At 57.3% G+C, this 7672-nt stretch overlaps 1 non-coding gene across 1 annotated transcript; it reads right to left on the bottom strand.

The window, feature by feature from the left end:
- Positions 1-6415: 6415 nt before the first annotated feature.
- Trnav-cac (transfer RNA valine (anticodon CAC)) lies at positions 6416-6492 on the bottom strand. Its single transcript has one exon. It is a non-coding gene; the product is annotated as a tRNA-Val (tRNA).
- Between the last annotated feature and the right edge of the window lie 1180 nt (positions 6493-7672).

The following is a 7672-nucleotide window of genomic DNA, read 5'->3' as shown; positions in this document are numbered from 1 at the left end:
TCCCCCCACCAGTCCAGCCCTGCCCGCCCGGCTGGTTGCATTTCCTGGGCGGGGTCACTGGGCGGGGTCACTGGCTCTCCCATTTGTTCCCCGGGCCCTGAAAGCTTGATTTGTTTGTTCGGGGGGCTTTTGTGGTTGTGTGTTTTGGGTGCTGGGGGTGGAAACCAGGGGCACTCAACGCCGAGCCACATCCCCGGGCCCTTGCACATTTTATTTAGAGACGCCCCCGACCCGTTGCTTAGGTCCTCGCTAAACCGTTCAGGCCGGCGTTGAACTCGCCATCCTGCTGCTTCAGCCTCCCGGGGCCCTGGGATCACAGGCGTGGCCACCGCACCCGCTTGACTGGCTTTCTAGTTCCGCTCAGAGGGAGTTCAGAGCCTGGGCGCTCCTCGTGCCCGGAGTGCTCAAGACTGCTCGCTGACCAGGCCAGGCTCTGGCCCCTCTGGGGAAGCTCAGGCTGGCCGGGTGCCACCAGCCCTCCAGAATCACAGTCCGAAACGCACAGCTAGTCTGCTCCAGCTTGCTGGCCCTGAGCACTAATGGCCACACAGGGAGCACGAAGCCCCCATTCCCTCCAAACAGGTACAGAAAGAAAAGTGGGGTCCAGGCCAGGCTCCAGGACAAAGTGTGCGCCCGCTGATGCCACTTGCTGGCTCGGGCCTCTCCCGTGCCTGTCCCTGAGGAGCCCCAGCACAGTCGTCTCAGCACAGCGATACAGGAAGGTAAATGTTCTCCCCGAAGAACAAGTGGTCTCAGAGCAGGCAGCCTGGGCGCCGTCCCAGCAGGACCGTGTCCCCACAGGAACCACAGGCTGGCCAGAGAACCAGGAGCTCGGAGTTGGGCGGTCTGGAACTTGCTGACCGTGCTTCCTCAGTCCAGAAACACCCCCTCCCTCGGCCTCTGCCCGTCCCTAAAGTGGGCACAGGGATGAACGGAAGGAGTGATGAGGGCCAGAGTACAGCGCACATAACGGATGCTCATAGGCAGACTCCTCGTTCTTCCCTCGAGCGTGCCACTGTCCAGCTGAGCATTTACAAGAGCAGGCCAGCAAAGGTGCCGACGCTAGCTAGGCGTGGTGGTCCAGGCCTGTGATCTCACTGGCTCGGGAGGCCAAGACAAGAGCATTTCAAGTTCAGGGCCAGCCTCAGCAATTTAGCAAGGCCCTAAGCAACTTAGTGAGACCCTGTCTCAAAATAAAAAGTAAAAGGGCTGGGGATGCGGCTCAGGGTAAATTGCCTCTGAGTTAAATCCCCAGCACCCACCCCAGCAGAAAGAAAAAAACAAAAAACAAAAACAAAACCTGAGCCCAGCACTGGCGAAGCAGCCTGCTCTCCCAGCCCTGGTCCCACCCCAGAACCAGCAGGGTCCTCGACTCCGGTCGCACAGGTCCAAACCTGGGTGGCTCTTAGATCCTGGACTCACCCACCCAGGCCCCGAGGACAAAGGAGAATCACTGCTCCCTACACTGGAGCCTCTCTGGGTTAAGAAGCCCTAACGGTTGGGGGTCGGGGCAAAGGACCCAGAGTGGGCTACAGCCCGGTGCGAGGGAGGGGCTGGGCTCGGGGCAGAGTGTGGTCCTGGTTTCCCTTCCCAGCACGTGGAGAGAGACAGCAAGGAGGGAGGGAGGGAGCCTGGTGCAGCAGGGGCAGGGCCCGAGCCCCAGCTGCTCAGAGCTGAGACGTGGGGACCTCCTGAACCCAGGAGCCAGCTGGGCCAACACAGTGCCACCTGTCACAGACAGAGAGGAGTCAGGTCACACCACCTGAGAACCCAATGTGCCTGCCCACCAGTGTCTGCACGAGGCTGTTTTAAGGCTGTTTTCCTCCCTTGGTTCCCCCAAGCGGGATGCAATGCAGGAAGCAGCTCCTCCCACGGCCTGTCTCCCCTCCCTCCTCCCTGTGGATCACAGCAGGCACAGGGAGCTGGGCACCCCCAAGCCCTCCAACCCCAAACCCCAGAGGGCATGCTCAGTGACCCCCACCACCTCTGGAGTGAGGGCCCAGCAGGCCACTCAGGACAGGCCCTCAGGGCGCTACAAGGCAGCTAAGGACAGCAGCACTGTGTAGAACTCTACAGAGGGTGGCAGTGTCCCCTCCCCATCCAGTCCCTAGGTCCTTGGTGTCTCACGGTACCAACAGCTACTGTTCCGTGAACTTGGTGCTTTAAATGAATCTTGTCCAGTCCTTGCATCTGGCAGCGTCGAGCTTAACAAATGAAGTCTCAGGGAGGCTCAGAGACGGTCAGGCAGCCCTCCAGGGTGATGCTGGCTTCTAACCAGGGCTGGTCAGCACAGCAGCACCTGGGAGAGCGCAGCAGGCACCAGGCAGCAGAGGCCCACTCTCCCGCCTCGCCTCCAGGATGTGGCCCAAGAGCCACGCAGTGCCCACCGACCTCGAGGGTTCAGGCTCCTGGTGCACTGCTGAGGCCTTTCCACTTCTTGGGAAGCAGCTTCATGGAGCCAACAGGATAGCCTCTCCATGGCTCACTGGTGGGCATGAAACCATGCCCACCCTGGCCCCTCTGGCCTGGGGGCCCAGCAGCCACACTCCAGGAGGAAGGAGAAAGCTCTCTCCCCTGCTCAGCACCCCTCCTCCAAAACCCTCCACTGTGCCCCGGCTGCTCTGGGCATCAAAGCCACTGGGCCATGTAGTCTGCAAGGGGAAACTCCCCAGCCACACCCACAGCAAGTGTGTGCTAGTGTACCCGGGCACCCTGCCGGCCTGGGCTGCCTCCAGACAGCTGGGCCTGCAGCATTCCGCTTTCCATTTTTTTAGGCCAAGTATACAGTGAAATGTACTGACCACATACAACTTGATGGTTCTGACCAAGGCAACAACCATGTGACCCACATCCCTGCCAAGGTGTCAAACACTTCCACCACCCAGAAGCCTCCCTCCTTGCCGGGCCATGTGCTGCAGGCATGTGTGCCCACTGCGTGTCAGCACCTGGGCACCCTGCACAAGCACCCAGCAGGTGAGGTTCTCTAAAATCCCTACCAAATACCTTAGAAAGAGATTAGAGAGCAAAATCCCCACATCCCAGTACTGCTGCAGCCTGAAGTTTCCGATCCCCAACCCTTTTGTGCTAGAGATTCAGGAGGCTACAGCCTGGCAGCCACGGGGGGCGGGGCTTAGAAAAGCATGAAGCCCTGTGTGGACAGGGGCTGCCGCCATTGTTATTAATAAACTACTTCTAAGATGACCATCTGGTTGGGAAAAAACAGGAGAGCATCTGACACAGGTTCCCAGACATGGCTGCTTTGCTTGGGCTTTGGCTTCCCCAATGGCCAGCTTCCTACTGCTGTGTCCAGAGATCCAGGCTGTAGACTGATTTCCAGGGCTGAGAGCTCCTGACACTGCAGTCTCCCTAACAAGGTCCTGCGCTGCCCTCCACTGCCCTGCCAGGAGCCCTCCCCAGGTCTCTGTGCCCTAGAGCGGGAGAGCCCCTCCTGATTCCCGACTCCTCCAGAGGTGTGGCTCAGCCACCTTTCCTCATCCAGGGGTGACCGGAATCTGCTGCAATACTTCACAACCCCAGCCTCAGAATTGCCCACAATACTTGGGGGTTTCTAGCCTGTGAACTTGATCTGCAAACCCATTTTTCTAAATCATTTCACAGGCCCTGAGGAGACTTGATGGACATACTGTCTAAAGAAGACCTAAGATTCAAGAAGATCTGTTTATCATGTGTGTGTCCAGTGCCGAGAGTGGAACCTAGGGGTACTAAACCATTGAGCCACGTCCCCAGTCCTTTTTAAATTTTTTATTTTGAAACAGGGACTCGGTAAGTTGCTTAGGCCCTTGCTAAGGTGCTGAGACTGACTGAATTTTCGATCCTCCTACCTCAGCCTCCCCAGTCTCTGGTATTACAGTGTGCGCCACCACGTCTGGCTTTTTCTTTTCCATAATTTTTTTTGGAGCATTGCAATGATACATAGTAGTGGGACTCCGTTACCTATTCATACATGCACACAATATTAACACTACACATTGGTCAACATGTTCCCCCAGTACTTTCCTTTTCTCTCCCCTCCACCCTCTCCTGGTCCTCTACTCTACTGGTCTGTCCCTTTGATTTTTGTAAAATTCCCCGCCCCCTTTTCTTCCTTTTTTCCTCTCTGGCTTCCACATGTGGGATAAAACCTCTGACTCCTTACCTTCTTTTCTCTTTATTTGTTACTGGCAACTGAACACAGGGGCCCTTTACCACTAAACTACACCCACAGCTTTTTGAGACAAGATCTTGCTAAGTAGCCCAGGCTGGCCTTGAACTTTCTATTCTCCTGTTCTTGGATAACCTGGGATTTCAGGTGACCTTCCTTGTTTTCTCTTTTGAAGTGAGACCCGTGAAGGCACAGAGACAGAGTCCAGATTCTGATAACCCCCTCTCACACCTCGGGATTTAGTTTACTTAATTCCCACATACAGAACCCCATTTATTTGATTCTCACAGTACGGGCCAGAGTTGCCCATATATTTTCTTGGTCAAGACATACTTCCTCGGCGTTCCCTTGGAAGAGTCATCAAATCTGGCAAGTTTCCCTCAGTCCATCCCGTAAGGTAATCTTAGCCTCAACGCGCTCGGCCAGTCCTCTCATCGCCTGTTACTTAGTCACCACTGAACTTTTTCCCCTGCAGTACAGGGGATAGAACCCAGGAGGCCTCCACCACTGTGCTACAGTCCCCGCCCCTTTTATTTCGTATTTTGAGACAGGGTCTCACTAAGTTGCCCAGGCTATCCTCCAATACGCGATCCTCCTGCCTCGGCCTCCTGTGCCTCTGGCATTACAGGCGGGCGCCGGCGCGCCTGCTAACGGCCTGGACCATCTCATCCTGCCAGCAGGCCTGGGCCTCCGAGGCCACGTCCTCACTCGGGTGGACCTGGCAGGGGCGCGCCCCTCTCGGTGCCTCCGTTTGCCCATCTGGAGGCGGGCCTTGCAGGGACGTCGAGGGTCTGCAGAAAGGGCCACAGGGGCCCGGCCATGGTGAACAGGGCGGGTCCCCGCCGGGCCGCGAGGGACCCGGGCCCTCCTGGCCGAGCGCCAGAGGGCCGCTGTCCCAGCGGGTCGTGAACCGAAGTCTTCAGGGGCGGTGGCCGCAGTCTGTGGGCCCCGGGGCGGCGTCAGCAGAGCCCGCTGCGGGCGTCGGGACGCCGCACGCACGCTCGCTCGCTCGCTCGCACGCACGCACGCACGCGCCGGGCGCTCTGGCCCCGCCCCTCGAGCTCCGCCCCTGGGGGCGTGGCCTCGGACAGCGCGCGCGCGCACGTCCGCCGGCCGGCCTGGCTCCGCCCCCGGGCCGCCCCTCCCGGCGGGCCTCGGTGCGGCGTGGTGGGGGCGCGGTCCGAGTGGGGCCGGGGCGCGGTGCCGCCCCGCGGCGGAGAGGCTAGTCCCGCACTCTCGCGGCCCTGCACCCTGCGCGCCGCGGGGCCGAACCCCGCGTCGGGGGAGGAGAGCCCCGGCGCCGAGAGGGGAGCCACGCCGGAAGGCGCGCCCCCTTTGCGGGGGAGGAGGCGAACTCCCGCAGCCCTGGGGAGCGCCCGCCCCTCCCGCGCACAGGGCCGTTGTCCTGCCGCGGCCCGGCCGGCGCGCCAGCACGGCTGCGGAAGCGGGCGCGGGGCGGGCCCCCGGCTGCTGGCCTTCCCCGGGCGCCGGCCTCACGCGGCGAGGCCGGCTGGGGGCCGAGGTCGCAGTGGCAGGTCGGAACCGGGTGCTCCCGCTGAGCATCCTCTCATCCCCGCCCGCAGCTCGGCCCTTGGCACTACCTTGCCCCGGCTTCCTGGGTGGCCCACAGATGGGACTTACCCAAACCTTTCCGTGCAAGTCAGCCTGCTCGGTGGGGCGAGCTGTGCCGAGGCCCCACTTCCCGCACCGCCTGAGGCCTCTTCTCAGCTGATTTCTGGCTCCCGAGTGGGGCTCAGGTTACACCTGTATCAGGAGCAGTGACACCACGGTGACTAGGAACCCGCTGGAGTTCTGCTCCAACCCATGTCCAGGCTTCATAGGTCCTGAACAGGGCACATAACTGCTACCTGCCTGATGGTTAAGGCCGGAGCCCGCGAAGGTTAACCGTGGCCCCGTGATGCCGGTGAGCGCTGAGTCTGGTCGTAAGGTGGAGACCTTCTACTCCCTAGAAATACTCCGTTTACTCTAAAACCATTAGAACCTGCTCCAGAGGGTTCCAAGCAGATAGTCCAGATTCTCTTGGTAGCAGGGGAGGCATTCATATTGACTGGTCAAGTGGTCAGCAAGCATGCCCATTCCTACCTGGAAGATTCTAGAAGACCTGTTTTCCTGAGTCTTTCTGTTAGGACCACCATTCCCCCCGCCCCCAGTACTGGAGATTGAACCCAGGGACCCTTTACTCTTGAGCTACACCCACAACTTTTTGTATTTTTTTATTTATTTTTATTTTTTTGGCCGTGCTGGGGATTGAACCCAGGGCCTTGTGCATGTGAGGCAAGCACTCTACCAACTGAGCTATATCCCCAGCCTGTATTTTTTATTTTGAGACAGGATCTTGCTAAATTGCTGAGACTGACCTGGCCTTGAATTTGCAATCCTCCTGCCCCACCCTCCCCAATCGCTGGGATTACAGACAGGTGCCACCATGCTCAGCTGACAATAATCCTTTTATGGAGTAGCCTTCTGCCCCTAAAAATCAGAGATAGGTACCTAGAAACTTGAGGACAGCATTGTCTCAGTTCCTCACTCTTAAGAGATCACTCTCAGGCTGGGGATGTAGTTCGGTTGGTAGAGTGCTTGCTTCCTATGCACAAGGCCCTGGGCTTAATCCCCAGCACCAGAAGAAATGAATTTTATGTCATTAAAAAATGATGAATTAAGCAGAAATTTTATGTATTCTCCTCAAAGATTGTTAAAGTTTTCAAGTAAAACACAATGAGGTGAAGAATTTTTTTAGGTTGTGCCAGGCACAGTGACGCATGCCTGAGGCAGAGGCAGGAGGATCCAAGTTCAAATCAGTCTCAGCAATTTAGCAAGACCCTGTCTCAAAATGAAAAATAAAAAGAACTGGGGATGTGGCTTGTAAGCTCGAGGGCAAGGGTAAGGGCAAAATTCCCAGCCCTCTGGGGTACAGGTCATGGTGGAAAGCCGGATAAGCCCCGCTGCCCAGGGTCTTTATAGGCCAGAATAGGTGGGGAGTCCTGCTGAGTGGTAGGTTCAGTGGGGTTTATCTCTCCGCATTTGATTGGTTGCTTTTGGGCATGCTGCCCACTGCCTTAGTTGTTCCTCCCAAGCAACCGCTTAAATCCCGACCTAACATGGCTCAGTGGTTGAGCATCTCTGGTCCAGTCCCTGCTACCAAAAAAAATTCTTTTAGGTTGCAATATTTTCACGTTACTCTGTTTTTAAGCGCTTGCACGTTGTAAACATTTTTAATGACATAAATTAATGCAGAAACTTCTTTTGGTTACCATAATTGAATCAGGGATACTTTACCACTGTGCTTCACCTCCAACCCCTCCCCCCCCGCCTTTTTTGTGACAGTCTAAATTGCTGAGGCTAGACTCAAACCTCCATCCTGCCTCAGCCTTCTGAGTCACTGGGGTTACAGGCGTGAGCCACCACACCCAGCTAGAAATTTCGAAAAAAGACAACTACACTCTAAATCAATTTAAGAAGACAAAGATGAAGTCTGCTTTATACACAAGA

Source organism: Sciurus carolinensis, chromosome 13 (genome assembly GCF_902686445.1).
Source record: "Sciurus carolinensis chromosome 13, mSciCar1.2, whole genome shotgun sequence".
Classification (NCBI taxonomy): domain Eukaryota; kingdom Metazoa; phylum Chordata; class Mammalia; order Rodentia; family Sciuridae; genus Sciurus; species Sciurus carolinensis.
The sequence above is the reverse complement of the archived record's forward strand: the minus strand, read 5'-3'. Positions and strand labels throughout refer to the sequence as shown.